The 15,947-nt window shown below is 47.4% G+C and overlaps 1 long non-coding RNA gene across 5 annotated transcripts in view; it reads left to right on the forward strand.

Annotated features, from left to right (window-relative positions):
- The first annotated feature begins 11,068 nt into the window (after positions 1-11,068).
- Positions 11,069-15,947, forward strand: part of LOC147374370 (uncharacterized) — a 103,002-nt gene continuing 98,123 nt past the window's right edge. For all 5 annotated transcript variants that reach the window (XR_015162689.1, XR_015162686.1, XR_015162687.1 and 2 more), the window contains exon 1: positions 11,069-11,527. This is a non-coding gene — a long non-coding RNA (uncharacterized LOC147374370). The remainder of the gene's footprint in view (positions 11,528-15,947) is intronic.

The raw sequence follows: 15,947 nt of genomic DNA on the forward strand, positions 1-15,947 counted from the left end.
CTGACCTCATTTCCTACTGTTCTGATACTGGACTAATTTTTTTCTGGCTTCTGAGCCTTTGCATTGACAGTCTTCACTGCCTAGAGGTGTGCTTTTGAAGCTATTTATGCAAATATAGTTAGTACTGTCATATAACAAATCATGAAAAAAGGGAGTTTTTTTGAAGCTGATTCTATTCTCATTTGACCTCATATTGAGAAAATATCACATGAGCACATTAAAGAATTTTTTGGAATTTGAGGGGGCTTTGAGAAAAGGCTAATAAAAATTATAGAGGGTATATTAGTCAGCTCTCATTAAGTTTTGCTGCAATAACAACCTCAAAATCTCAGTGACTAGCAGCCACAAAAATCTTTACACTGAAGTTATTTTTTTACTGAGAGTCAGCTATGGCTTTGCTTTCTGAGGCTTCTTCATTGCAGATTGGAGGAGCTAATGAATAGCAGGGCAGTCTCTCACTTTTACCCCCTTCAAGGAGAAAGTGATACTGAATGAAGTAGCCCCGAGCCCCCCTCTCCCCACTGCCCCCCATTAACAGCTTTTATAAGCAAAGAGGCTCAGAGTTGTGGAGTAGAACCTTCCTCTGGCAATGGGGATACTAGGTTCTGCCTTCCCAGAGCAGGAGTGAAGCTGTCACTGCCCCAAAGCAGGAATGGGCTGCCGCCTTGGGTAAAGGATTGGAAGCCTGGGCACTGGAGCCCTCCTGGTGCCAGCCAGGACCCAGAAGTGCCCAAGGTTGCACAGTCCCTAAACCTTTCCACTATAATGCTACAGTAGGGGAGTAAGAGAGCTTCTGGGTGCTGTAAGAGGGCTTCGGGCAAAGGCAATAAGAAGGAAGAAAGAAGAATCATAAGGAAAGCATAGGCCAGGAGGAAAGAGGGGCGGACACGGAATACATGAGGGGTGTGGCAGGTCTCTCCAAGACAGCTCGAAACAGGCCTGCACAGCCAGCCTCAGCAGCTCTCTCTTTCGAGGAAGCACCATTAGCCAACAGCTAAGCCTAAACCTCATTCTGATCCCTCACCTGAACCTCTTCCCAAAAGTGAAGGGATGTTTGAACAGCCTACCTGGAACATAGATGGGTGGTTTGTGTCCCTCCCTTGAAAGATCTCTTTTCTCAGCCACAGGAAAACAAGTTTCAAAGTGGATTGAGAAAGAGGGGTGGGGTGCAGATATGGAAAGAATGAGGAGGGAACAGATGGTGCCTGCTAAGACAACCAGATTTTTCCCCCCAGTTAATCTGGGAATGACCTAATTTACATAGTATTTGCATAAATTTCCATTTCAAATTATAGCTGTCCTAACTTCAAGTATACAGGAGAAAATAAATGAGATCAGGCAATCTACTGTAATTGAACTCAAGCTGACTTCTGTGAAAGGCAGGTCAAGCTTTCAAAGTCTGGCAGATGAGAGGAAGGAATTTTGTGGCTGTCCATTAGCAAAAGGGGGCCTGGAGAAAGCCTCTCCACCTCTCAAATTAGGCAAAGTTACCATGGGTCCATGTCGGGTCAGAGATGTGGGGAGATGAGGAAATTCAACCTCTTCTCGATCTACTCCCCCTTCCACGGTGGGACCATCCTGGGAAGAAACAACGTTAGGAATGGAGCAGAAAAAGCAGAGACCCTGTCCCGAAGTCAAGGTGGTGGCATGGGGCCCAGCAGGCTCTACAGTTGTATGGAAAGTGGGTGTTGCTTCTGCTCATCCCCGACATCTGTCTGGATACTTTGCTCTCCATCCACTCATTCTTAATTTCCACCACATTCCAAAGCCCATCACACACCCTCACAGACACACCAACTCCAAGAGAGTTAGAACACACACACGCCCTGCTGCTGCTGCTGCTGCTAAGTCGCTTCAGTCATGTCCAACTCTATGCGACCCCATAGACAGCAGCCCATGAGGCTCCCCTGTCCCTGGGATTCTCCAGGCAAGAACACTGGAGTGGGTTGCCATTTCCTTCTCCAATGCATGAAAGTGAAAAGTGAAAGTGAAGTCGCTCAGTCGTGTCTGATTCTTCATGACCCCATGGACTGCAGCCTACGAGGCTCCTCCGTCCATGGGATTTTCCAGGCAAGAGTACTGGGGTGGGTTGCCATTGCCTTGTCCCACACATGCCCTAGGGGTACTGAAATGTCAGTCACTGTCACATACCAAGCCTGTCCCAGGTCGGAGAGGAATCTTAGGTTGGCTCCATCCACTAGATGTCCAGTCTTTCTGTCTCTGTCTCTCTCTCCATCTGGGATTACATCAGATCTGGGGAAGTGGCAGGGCAGTGAGCTCCAAGGGCAGATTAGATAAGGACAGAGCCATAGCTGGAGGCCAGGATGGTATCTTGCCCTGTGGAGATGTGTTGGCTGCTACAGAAGAAACTCCCACCATGAGGGGAGGCCAGCCAGTGCCCTCAGTAAAGGTCACTGTGTCTGCTGACAACTCCTGAGGACTGAACTCTGCATCTTCAGGGTCTGCATCCCTCCTCACCCCACTGATTTCTCTGCACAGGGCCCACCCCTCTGTTTCCACCCCCTTCTGCCCTGAGAACACGGTGGGGGAAGCCTTGAGCCTGAAACAGCTTTGGTCAAGAAGATTCCCCTAGAGAAGGAAATGGCAACCCACTCCAGTATTCTTGCCTGGAGAATCCCATGGACAGAGGAGCCTGGTGGGCTACAGTCTATAGGGTTGTAAAAAGTTGGACAGGACTGAAGCGACTTAGAACAGCACAGCGAGTATAACATACACAACAAAAACTTGGCACAAACAATAATATAAAATATCTCATGAGTAACTTTAAAATCTTAATTATAAGTTAAAATGATAATATTTTGGATATATTGGGTTAAATAAAGTGCCTTATTAAAATGAATTTCACCTGCTTCTACTTTTTTGTGGCCCCTAGAGACTTTAAAATTACATATGTGGCTTCTATTCTGAAGTTGAAGCCAGAGATGCTCCCTCATGGCAGCCGCCTCGAAACAGAGCACAGAACAGCTTGGCTCCTGGCGGTGACAGGGAGTTTGAAGAGAGGAGGTGTTAAAGTCCAGGGAGAGGGGAAAGACATTTATTAATATTTCCCAAAAAACTGACTTTGCCATATACTTTGTTGGGAAGGTGTGACCCAGAGACCATACAAGCCCAAAGAAAAATAAAAACAAGACCAGAGAAAGGTGTTGCTAGTAACAGCAAGATAATTGGGAAGAGAAAGGGCAAGGGGAGAGGTCTGAGTCTAGTGCTAGCCAATTTTTCAAAAGCTGAGCTTCTTGAGTTCTGGCCCCAACCTTCCCTGGGTCAGGCTGTGCAGTGCCTGAGGGCGGCAGGGGCCCCTGGACATCTGCTCGGCCGTCAGTCGGTCCTGGGGTTAGAATGATGCTCCTTCTGGCCAAGGAGAGGCTCAGAGGCAGCCTCAGTAAAGCCAGGTTATCTCATCCAGCTTCTCCTTTAAAGGCCCCTCACCGGCAAAACCATGTCTTTGGGGGTCATCCCATAGCATAAGAAATACCACACTTTAAGCCAGGGGTCAAGGCCCCATAGTAAATATTTTAGGCTTTGCAGGCCAAGCTCGAGTCTGCCATGGTAGCGCAAAAGTTACCCCAGATGATATTCAAACAGATGAGTATGGCTGAGATCGAACAAATACAGACACTGAAATTTGAATTTCATGTAATTTTCATGTGTTAGGAAATTTTTCTTCTTTTGATTTTTTTTCGTATAAAATGATTCTTAGCTCATGGGTCTATAAAAACAGGCAGAGGGCTAGATCTGGCTGGTAGGCCATACATTATTCTAAGGAAACTCCAAAGCAGAAGGTTGGGTCCTCATCAATGCAAATTAGAAGTAGATTGATTTGATTTATAGAGGAATCTAAGGAGAATATTCCTTGAATGTGTGCATTTAAAGTAAGATTTGATTGTAACTGTTTCCTGACACAAAGTGTTACCTTGCTTCCTTTCCCTACTTTGGTGTTTTTTAAATGGATATTTGTCATCCTGCAATGGCACCCCACTCCAGTACTCTTGCCTGGAAAATCCCATCGACTGAGGGCCTGGTAGGCTACAGTCCATGGGGTTGCTAAGAGTCGGACACGACTGAGCGACTTCACTTTCACTTTTCACTTTCATGCATTGGAGAAGGAAATGGCAACCCACTCCAGTGCTCTTGCCTGGAGAATCCCAGGGACAGGGGAGCCTGGTGGGCTGCCGTCTATGGGGTCGCACAGAGTTGGACACAACTGATATGACTTAGCAGCAGCAGCAGCAGCAGTGTGCTGCAAAACTTATGACCAGTGTTTTTGGATAGAATAGGATAGGGTAGGATAGGATAGCATAAGAGAGAATAAAATATCAGAATTCATCATACATAGTAAAGTTTGATAATGGAACATTTTACAGCTGTGAGTATATTCATGTGCATATTTTATATATGTATATGTGTACTGGATTGTAATGCTAGAGATGTTTTTTATAGTGGATCTTGGTTAAAAAGTTGAGGGCTTGCCTTGATGAGTATTGGGGAAAAGAGGGGTTGAATTTCCAGTCCTCCTAGATCACCCTCAGGATCTGGAATTTCTCTCCCCACCCCTGTGCCCCTGGGGTTTCCTTTGCCGATTCACCCTGAGAACCACGGGTCACATGTCCTCACAGTGATGCACTGGCAGATGGGGTACTGAGATGAGGAAGGCACAGGCCTCACCTCACTGTCATTTTCAGAGCCCACCACACCATCAGCTAGTTCACCCTGCACCTTGAAAACAGTGGCTGGTGTGTAAGAGAAGCTTGGCAAATGTGTGTTGCCTGAATGAGTGACCAAATCTGGACAGCAGGGTTGCAGGTCCGAGTGCTCTGAGATGTGAGAAAGCGCAGTGCAATTGGGGAACTGAAAGAAACTCAGTGAAAGTGACCTCAATGGCTGTTCTGCCAGCTACCCCTCCCGCCTGAGCTTACAAAGACTGCTCATCAGGGCATAGAAGGTTTGGGCGCAGACCACTCCTCCCCCACTTTTTCAGTTGTTGTTCAGTCGCTCAGTTGTGTCTGACTCTTTATGACCCCATGGACTGCAGCATGCCAGGCTTCCCTGTCCCTCACCATCTCTTGGAGCTTGCTCAAACTCATGTCCATTGAGTTGGTGATACCATCCAACCATCTCATCCCCTGTTGTCCCCTTCTCCCCCTGCCTGCAGTCTTTCCCAGCATCAGGGTCTTTTCAAATGAGTCAGCTCTTCGCATCAGGTGGCCAAAGTATTGGAGCTTCAGCTTCAGTATCAGTCCTTCCAGTGAATATTCAAGATTGATTTCCTTTAGGATTGACTAGTTTGATCTCCTTGCAGTCCAAGGAACTCTCAAGAGTCTTCTCCAACACCACAGTTCAAAAGCATCAATTCTTCGGCAGTCAGGATTCTTTTATGGTCCAACTCTCACATCCATACATGACTACTGGAAAAACCATAGCTTTAACTATACGGACCTTTGTTGGCAAAGCAATGTCTTTGCTTTTTAATAGGCTGTCTAGGTTTGTCATAGCTTTTCTTCCAAGGAGCTTATAATTTCATGGCTGCAGTCACCATCTGCAGTGATTTTGGAGCCCAAGAAAATAAAGTCTTTCCCCATTGTTTCCCCATGTATTTGCCATGAAGTAATGGGACTGGAGGCCATGATCTTAGTTTTTTGTATGTTGAGCTTTAAGCCAGATTTTTCACTCTCCTCTTTCACCTTCCTTAAGAGGCCCTGTCATTCCTCTTTACTTTCTGCCCTAAGGGTGGTGTCATCTGCATATCTGAGGTTATTGATATTTCTCCTGGCAATCTTGATTCCAGCTTGTGCTTCATCTAGCCTGCCATTTCATATGATGTACACTGGATATAAGTTAAATAAGCAGGGTGAAAATATAGAGCCCTGATGTACTCCTTTCCCAATTTGAACCAGTCATTGTTCTATGTCCAGTTCTACCTGTTGCTTCTTGATCTTCATACAGGTTTCTCAGGAGGCAGGTAAGGTGGTCTGGTATTCCCATCTCTTTAAGGATATTCCACAGTTTGTTGTGATCCATGCAGTCAAAGGCTTTAGCATAGTCAATGAATCAGAAGTAGATGTTTTTCTGGAATTCTCTTGGTTTTTCTATGACTCAACAGATGTTGGCAATTTGATCTCTAGTTCATCTGCCTTTTCTAAATCCAGCTTAAACATCTGAAATTTTTGGTTCACATACTGTTGAAGCCTAGCTTGGAGAATTTTGAGCATTGTTTTGCTAGCATGTCAAATGAGTGCAATTGTACGGTAGTTTGATTATTCTTAGGCATTGCCCTTCTTTGGGATTTGAATGGAAACTGACCTTTTCCAGTCCTGTGGCCACTGCTGAGTTTTCCAAATTTGCTGGCATATTGAGTGCAGCACTTTAACAGCATCATCTTTTAGGATTTGAAATAACTTATCTTCCCAAGGCCATGAGCTCACCTGAAGACAGGGCCATCTACCTTACTCAGTAAGAAATGCTAGTTATCTCAAAGACTTCAGAAAAATCCCAGCAACCCTGTAGAATTGTCTTTATGACTGAGAGTCATAAAGCAGGCAGTGATAGGCTGGGTGTTGAGGTCAAGCAAGGCTGGGCTTGTCAGAGAGACAGATGAAGAGGACTGTCCCAGGAGCATCACCATAAGCAGCCACAGCTCCTTCCCTTGTGCAGTCACCACTCAAAGAAATTCCTCCCATGGCTCCTTGGAGACTCCTGCCCTTTGGCTTTGTGCCTCCAGGCTTGTGGTGGCATTAAAAGTGCTGCTCCTTGTCACTAGGCTCTTGTGGTTCTAAGTGTGGTGGAGGCAGCTCTGAGGAGTGACTAGATCCCTCATCCTGGGGTCCTGCCACGTGGGTCCTATCTGAATTCCTGCCCTCAGAAACTGGATTTGACGAAATCCCATAACATGAGTTAAGGAAAACTGGGGAGAGGGACGGAGAAGGCAATGGCACCCCACTCCAGTACTCTTGCCTGGAAAATCCCATGGATGGAGGAGCCTGGTAGGCTGCAGTCCATGGGGTCGCTAAGTCGGACACGACTGAGTGACTTCACTTTCACTTTTCACTTTCATGCACTGGAGAAGGAAATGGCAACCCACTCCAGTGTTCTTGCCTGGAGAATCCCAGGGATGGGGGAGCCTGGTGGGCTGCCGTCTATGGGGTCGCACAGAGTCGGACACGACTGAGGTGACTTAGCAGCAGCATCAGGGGAGAGGGAAAGCTCAAGAGGCCATAGGAGAGCCCCAAGACAGAGGCAGACATTGTCACGTTCCCCCATTCTGTTCTCATTCCTGGTACCAGGGTGAATGGGCCCATAGGGTTCACCAAGTTGCTGAAGGAACATGCATGTTCCTGGGCCCCAGGCAGAGGAGATGTGCAGGCATTACCTGGGGTGTTGTGATGCCTCCTGGGTTGGGGGGTGGTAGAGAGGAACCCTCAGTCTGCACGAACATGAGCTTGGGTGTAGCCCCTCCTGCTGGGAGAGGAGGCTTGGTACCAGCTAGCTGACCAACCCCGCAATGCAGGGAGAGCTTCCAGGGACTCATTCCAGGGCTCCCGCCCTTTGCACTGTGACCTTCGGGCAGCTGCACACTCATTAGCATTCATGTCTGCCTTTGGCACAGCCCACTGAACACCAGCCAGCTGGCTGAGACCCTTCGTGTGCAAAGAGTCTGTGTTGTTCAAGATTTCGGATAGTCTTGCGTGTGTACTGATGACCTCAGCTGTGACTGCCGCTCACACCAAGAGCTGAGACTCTGTGACTGGACTCACACCAATCTCTGCAATGTGAACTTGGAGTGGACCCGGAGAAGGCAGAGCAGGAGACAGAGCAGGCTTTCCCTTGCTGCTTTCACAGTCAGAGATTTGGTTGTGACATTTCAATCTGTGTTGTTCTATCATTTTATTTTCTTGAGGTGAAACAAACATCTGGTGCACAGATCTTCATACATTTTAAATGCCTCTCCCAGCCTCTGCACTGTTGTAACGCCGCCCCTTTCCTTCCCGCATGTTCATTTGAATATGAACTTAATGGACGCTAAATAAGTCAGCAGAGTTGCTGTTTTTCATGCGGTTGAGCAGATGTGTTTCTGAGGAAATGTGCTTGTATGGGCAGCCTCACCCTCTCCACCCAGACAGACCACAGGCACAGCCAGCCTCTGGCACCCAGGAGAGTGCTCCAGCCACCTGTCTGGGGGAATTGAAAGTGTAAATGACACCCAGCCCCCTCTGTAAAGTTTCCTCCTCCCCCCATCTCCTCCCTTCCTCTGTATGCTAAGGACCGGTGGGGTTCTTCAGTAAGGAAGGGACAGCACGGCCCCTGTCCTCGAGTGGTACCAACCAGTCCAGTGCTGAAAAAAATCATCTGTGCTCCGCAGACTTGATGGATTAAAAGCAGGGATCGATCTTTCAAGTTCCACCCTAAGTTCCAGCACTTTAGGAGATTCCCGGAAAAGCAGGACAGGCCAGGGAATGCTCCGGGTTGACTCATCCTCGGGTTGAAAAATTCTTGCCTAAAGTCTAACATTCCCAGCCTAGGACTTGAGAAGACTCGTGGAGGTTCTTGAGGGCAGCTAAAAGCTGGAGCAATCACCTGGGCTGGCTTTGTCCCCTCTCCCCTACAAAGGACTGTTGCTGAAGCTGTGTTGTGATGGACCCTGGTGTGTGTGTGTGTGTGTGTGTGTGTGTGTGTGTGTGTGTGTTGCTCCGTTGTGTCTGACTCTTTGAAACCCCATGGACTATAGCCTTCCAGGCTCCTCTTTGTTCATGGGATTTTTTCAGGCAACAATGTTGGAGTGGGTTGCCATTTTCCTCCCCCAGGGAATCTTCCCGACCCAGGGATAGAACCCGCATCTCCTTCATCTCCTGAATTGCAGGCAGATTCTTTACCTGCTGAGCAGTCAGGGAAGCCACATGCAACCTGGGCTCAGGCACAAAGCAGCCTCAAGCTGGGCATGGGCTTTCAGGATGTCTGTCTTCCTGGTCAGGCAAGGGTTCCCAGTCTTAGGTACAGCTTGATGTGGGAGAGAGACAGAGGTCCCAGATAGTGAGCCTGGCCCTGCTTGCTCCTATTAACTCAGTCACCTAGCCCTCTCTGGACTTTCCTCTCTTCATCTACTTGGCAAAGGGGTTGAAGCAGATGACCTCAAAGCTATTCACAGATTTAAAACTCCACAGGGAATTTTCTCTCCTCTAAACTCTGCCCACCCCACAGAATTGTTCTGTGACTGGCCCGAGGCGCATCAAAGCCCTGCAAACTGCAAAGCGCTGGGCACACCAGCCTTTCTAGGGACGATGATTCTGGGAGCCCTGTTTGGTCCAGAAATCCTCCCAGATACTGTTCTTAATGGATTTGCCAGACTCTTAGATCAGCGATTTAACAAAAGCCTGGCTGAGCCCGGATTAGGTTTCTGGGAGCCAGGACCTGGGGGGCCTGTCCGGTTGAGCCACTTTCTCAGAGCCACGTGACTGTCACAGACCAGGAGGCAGGCGGGGTGGGGGTCCCTCCCCCATGTCTGTCCCCTGCTCTGAAGTCCTGTGCACAGTGAAATCGAGCAGCAGTGCACCTAAAAAGAACGCCCGATTGAAGAGTGGTGGGTCACTCACACCCACCGGTGGTCAACACACTTCCCACACAGTGAGGGGCCCCAGTCCAGACTTGTAGGTTCCAAGTTGGCTGTCACCTTGGCCATCTTCTCTGGAGCCCATGACATTGCCCCCAGGGAGGCAGGAGGAACAGAGCTGTGAGGAGAACCCTGTAGCGGCTGCTATGATGTATGATGTTTCTGCCACCTTTACCTAGAAGGGCTTCAAAGTGCAGGCAGCCCCAGAAGAAGAGGAACTTCCCCAGGGGAAGTTCTGGTGTCTCCTTGGAAAATCCCACTTAGCTGGAAAAAAAAAAAAAAAAACAGGGTGTTTACTGCTTACATGTACAAGATCTTGTTTAACTTGCACACTTCTCCATGGGGCAGACTTACAGCATCATCATCCCCATCTTACAGGGTAGGAAACAGAGCACAAAAATGTTAAATGACTTACTCAAGGTCACAAATGTTTGACCCCAAGTATATCCAATATCAGAGTGCATGCCTTTAACCACTAAGCCACATTTCCTCCAGAGTGGGAATAAGTCACCTTGATTTGTCCATGTAGACCAGAGGCCACTTTTGACTTGAGATACTGTTTGGCAGCCAAGGTGAAAAGAGTCCTTGTCTGGTGAATTAAATACACAATGAACAAAGACCCCACAACTTTGGAGAAATGAGCTACTAAGGCAACTTCAGATACAACAAGGAATTAGACTTTACTGATGGTGTTCTAGACCTTGAAGCAGTCAGTCCAGGGGGAGAGGGTAATATCTTAGACCAACCACAGTCAATGTCAGGCCAGGGGAAACTCCATGTTGAAGTAAGGGGGGCTCTGGTGCAGCCCACCCTTCTCACCAGCTTCCTTCCCATTGCCAAGCCTGCTAGTTATGGATTTTTTTTTTTTACTAAGAAGGGAGGCAGCCTAGTATTTTTCAATTTGCTGAAAACTCACACGGTGAGTTAATGCTAGAGCTTGCAGTACTCCATATGTGTGGCTGGTCAGAGATGGGCCTCTCGGGTATGAACCTTTTGTTATTTTGAAAGCACTTTGGCTCAAAGCTGGATGTTCTGGAGTTGGCCTTAGTAGGCTGATGTAATGCCACAGACTAAGCTAGGAACAAGTGGGATACCAGCACAGAGGGTATTCACAGCCCTCTCCCAGCAACAGGGGAAGTAGGCCATCATCAGGCTTAGGGAAAGGAGTTGAGAATGTTCACATATCTAAAGGCACTCGAGCCACAATGAGGGTAGCAGCTGGGAGCTCTGTGTCAAGGGAGAGGGGTGTTTAAATCCAGGCTGTCTCCTCAGAGTTTCTCAAACCCAGTTAACCCTTTGGCTTATAGGAAAATAAAGCTGACAACTTTCAGAGACAGCCAGTACATGTGATGCAGCAAGAACAGAGGTACTGAACCTGAAGCCAGTTCTTCAGAGTTATTATTAGCATCCACATCCCTCATCGTTATGATTTTATTCTGTTATTTATAGGACAGGAGAAGTTACCAGACACATTGATCATGGGAGTGACCAAACACACCATTCCTGGCTGAGAACACTGCCGTGGTCATAGCCTCCAAGGAGAGAAGAGTCCTCAAGGCATTGCTCATCCAGACTTTGCCGTGTTTTGACCATACCATCCTTTGCCCACGTGTGATTGGACAGAGGAGGATGCTTGGCCCAGGACCTCCATGCATGGACCGACTGGTATTGTCAGATGTGGTCCAGCTGAATCAAAGATCATTCAAGTTAGATCTTTCTCTCTTTGGGAGTTGATTTTGGAAATGAAGAGAAAACAAGCCAGCTGGTAGCGGGACAAGAATCATGGAGACACACTTAGAAGAGGGGTGTGAAGATTGTCATCGCTGAGTCACCCTGATGCTGGAAATCTAGGACCAATGGTTCTGAACCCAAATGCCTGTGCACACGGGCTGGCAGCTACCCTCACAGGTGGGTACCATATTGTGTTCAAGGTGGAGGATGTGCCTTTTGTTGTAACTGAAGATATATATTGTTACAACAGTGCACCTCAGACAGAATGTTGAGAGAAGTGTTCAACATGTAGAATGGGAGGACCGCAAATGGGCACATTGTATGGGAGAGGTGTGAGAGGTAGAGTGGACTGACAAGCATGGGCAAAGGAACCTCGTGTTTCCTAGGGTGTGTGCAAACTTGGTTTTGTGAGTACAGAGCACAGTTGGGGCCATAGCAGTTATCCTCAAATGAAAACACAGGCTTGAAGAGTAATCAAGTGAATGATATAAGTGGGGATGTAATTTAATCCCTTTGAAGCCTTGCCAAAAATTCTAGTGTTTGAACATGCACCATGGAATTAGTCAGGACCCTTTTAGTTTTAAGTGACAAAGACTGAACTCAAATTAACTTACAAGGGAATTCATGGCTCATATAATTAAAAAATCTAAAGGATGGTACTGATTTTGGTCCTGGCTGGATCCAAATGTGCAGTATCATTGGAAATTAGGGGCTTCCCTGGTAGGTCAGTTGGTAAGGAATCTGCCTGCAATGCAGGAGACCCAGGTTCAGTCACTGGGTCGGGAAGATCCCCTGGAGAAGGAAATGGAAACCCACTCCAGTATTCTTGCCTGGAAAATCCCAAGGACAGAAGAGCCGGGCAGGCTACAGTCCATGGGGTTGCAAGATCGGGCATGACTTAGTGACTAAACCATTGGAAATTAGTATCTATCTCTTACTCTTGCTTTCCTCCAATAGGGTTTATTCTTTGGTTGGCAGCAACTCCCACACTTGACATGATGACAAGCACTGGCTTCATGTTTCATGCTTACCTCCCCCCAGCTGAGGAGGCTCAGCAGAGTAAGAGTAATTCCCTAGCAATACAGCCCAAGTTCCAGGGATGGCTCTCATTGGTCCACCTTGGGACATGTATCCATCCCTGAACCAATCACTGAGGCCAGGGAAAAGCAGCAACCTAATTGGCCTGGCCTGAGTCCTGTGCCACAGCTTTGGATCTAGGGCAAGATGTCAGTACTACCAGAAGACAGGGCTTAAATTAACAATAGAAAAATGGTTGTCCCTGAAAAAAAAAAGAAAAATGGTTGTCCCTGGAGACATGTTGAATAGGCGGTCACACCAGATATCCACCTCAGCCCCAAACAAAGTAGTTGACTGCAATCTCTCTGAGGTAATGATCCTTGAACTCTTGACATGAACCTTCTTGAATGCTGAATGACTTTCTGATTCCAATATCCATGAAAACTAACTATAATTTAATGGCAGATTTATCTACCAGGGTTCTTATTAACAAACAACTAACTCACTCTAGTATTCTTACCTGGAAAATCCTATGGACAGAGGAGCCTGGTGGGCTACAGTCCATGGGGTTGCAGAGTTGGACATATCCCAGAGACTGAACAACAACAACTCACTCTACTTTGTTTAAATAGAAGAACAATGTATGAGAGGCTATTAGGGGCTTACAGACTCTCTGGCAGAGTTAGAGAAGAGGGCTTGAGGCTCTGCAGCTGTAAACCCTGGTCCAGTCACAGGCTTGATCCCACGGCCTCTGGCTCCTGTTACTGGGAGTATCTCTCCCTGTCCTGCCGCCTCTGGGGGCCCCACACTCCTTGCCATACTTCTCCCCCATCACAAAGATGCAGTCCTGTGTGGCAACTGCTCCCTTGCTTTTTACTCTTCTATTTAAGTTTCAAGTTGCTGCATCCAACTGGCAGAGCCCAGGCCACATGTCTGTGTCTGAGCTGCAGAAGTGATTTGGGGAACTGAGTTCTGATCTCCATCCCAGTGAGGCAATGGCCCTACCATGGCCTATTTCCATAACTTAGGAAGGTTATTCAAATGATCCTGGGCTGGCACCAATATGAGCCCCATCCACTATACCACACTCCAAATAGTCAGGTCTTCTGCATCTTCTGGGTTCTGGAGAGATCACACAATGGGGCTAATGCTCTTTATTTCCACAAGTGGCTTCCCAGTAGATCTGTGAGTAGCTGATTTTTGTGACCAATGGAACCCAGTTAACATAGGTAATTTGGCAATGTAATTTAGATAAAATTTAGCTTGGGGATAAGTATTTCCTTGCCAGTAAGATTGGATTGCCAGAGCTCATGGTTTTTTCGTCAAAAAGAAAGCCCTCAGTGGGTCTCTTGATGGTCCCTGTAAAATATGGCCTCATGGAGCCCTCCCAGGAGTGCCAGCCCACAGGCATTTAATAGGCATTTTCACAGAGCTCTACAAGTGCCACCCTGGGCTACTATTTAACCACAGACCATCCCCAGCCATTGACAAGAAGCTGAGTTGCCAGGCAAGGGTCTTCTTGGCCTGATAAAGTCCCCCTGGAGTCTAGAATCCTATAGCAGCCCTTGCCAGGAAATTGGATTATCTGACCTCCCTCCTGTGCCCTCCACTGCCTGATCAGGAGCTGAAGTCATTCAATTAAGAGAGAGTTTTTGAGCATTAACTATGTCCCAGGCATTGTACTAACACTGGACATACTCTGCCCCCCAGGGAGCCTTCAGACAAGTAAATTAGCCAAAGCTCAAATGGCGCGAAGGGAAGCAAGGAAGGGGATGAAAATGTTCAAGTGCCATTATTCAGAAAGAGATGCTTAGTTTTCATTTTTAAGCAGACTTATTGATCAGAGTGATGATGGAAGCCATGGTCTTTGACCTCATGTAAAAGCATAGTCATATTTTCCCAACACGTGATCTAACAAAGAAATGTCTGGAATTGGTGAATTCATTTATGTAAAGGTCTTCTAAAGGTAATGCCATTAAATACATTCAGTTCGATTCAATAGATGAAAAGAATTAAACCGGAATAAATAATGACCACATCAGAAAATCTAGCCGCTGCAGTCAATTGAATATACATAACTGACTGTAGTAGGAAGTCTGGTCTTTGGCTCCTGGGAATGCGTGGAATTCCTCTCAGAATACTGACATATTCCACAAAGCAAAATATGGTCTTTGACAGCTAGGGTAAAGAGGACGTTTCTGCTCTAGACCCAGAATACCAGACCACAGGCCTCATAGTTTCCACGGAGGCGGCAGGTGCCCTCAGAGACCACTAGGTGTCGCTGTGAACCTGTGAGAACGCGGCCTCACGCTGCGGGCACATTTCAGCTGGGTCTGTTTTCAATCAACACGTTGTCAGTTTTTCTACCCGAGGCCCCAGGGGTGTGCTAGGAATTTTTATTTCCTGAGAAATCCTGTGATTCAGCTGCCCTTTGTTGGCCCTGCGCGAGAGAATGAAGGCTGTGCTTGCTCTATCAGCTCCCCAGGCAGGGGGCTCCCAGGCAAGGGTCTTCAGGCCACCAGCCACCTCTCCTCTCTCTCTCTGCTCTTCATCGTTTGCTTCAGCCCTGTTGTCCCCCTCCCTTTTTGCCTCTTCACTTTCCTTTTTATCTTTCTCACCTGGTGCTCAGTGACACTAATGAGCCCTCAGTTGCTCCATGGGAAGGGCCCCATCCTGGAAGAATGGTCCAAGCCCTGGTGAATTTCAAGACATCCAAACAAGCTCCAGCATCAACTAGCTTGTACATTCTGACCTCACCTTCCCCTTCTGATTCTACACTCAGCCTTGCCCCTTCTTCTAAAGCAACCCCAAGATTAAGGCAGTCTTGGGATGGGAGCAACAGGAGGCTAAGCGGAATTCCAGACCCTGGTCCAGCATGAAGGCGCTTAGAAGCCACACCTCCTTTCAGACCCCACCTGCCTCTGCCACTTTCTAGCTCTGAAACCTCTGGGAGGTAACTCACCCTTTCTAATCTTAAATTCTTCATAGGTAAGTGAGAGAGTACCTCCAGATGCGTTATATTAAAAAACATCATAAATACAAAGGACTCCATGAGATGTTCCACATTATAAGCATTCTATAAACGCAAAGTGATTTTAATTATTATTATACGGACACTTAGACACATCAGCATACACTCAAACAAACATTCTCTGGAACTTGTGGCAGGATCATGTGTTAAGGAAAAAAAGGGAAAGGGAAGTCGCTCAGTCGTGTCCGACTTTTTGTGACCCCTTAGACTGTAGCCTACCAGTCTCCTCTGTCCATGGGATTTTCCAAGCAATAGTACTGGAGTGGTTTGCCATTTCCTTCTCCAGCGATCTTCCCAATCCAGGGCTTGAACCCAGGTCTCCTGCATTGTAGACAGACACTTTACCGTCTGAGCCACCAGGGTCATGTGTTAAGGGAACAAAATCCAGGGGTATTTATTCAGAGATTCTAACCCTCTCTGTACTTAAGTCAACAGTGATTAAGTTGTTCTGAGTCCAGCTGGGAGATGTCTTCATCGATAAGCATAGTTTGCTTGGCAAAATGCCCTGATCACTGTCCTGTGGTCTTCAAGGAAAAGGCCACTCATGGG

The sequence above is a fragment of the Bos grunniens genome, chromosome 4 (genome assembly GCF_055505025.1).
Source record: "Bos grunniens cultivar Pamir isolate PY7600 chromosome 4, Bosgru_T2T1.0, whole genome shotgun sequence".
NCBI classification, from domain to species: Eukaryota; Metazoa; Chordata; class Mammalia; order Artiodactyla; family Bovidae; genus Bos; species Bos grunniens.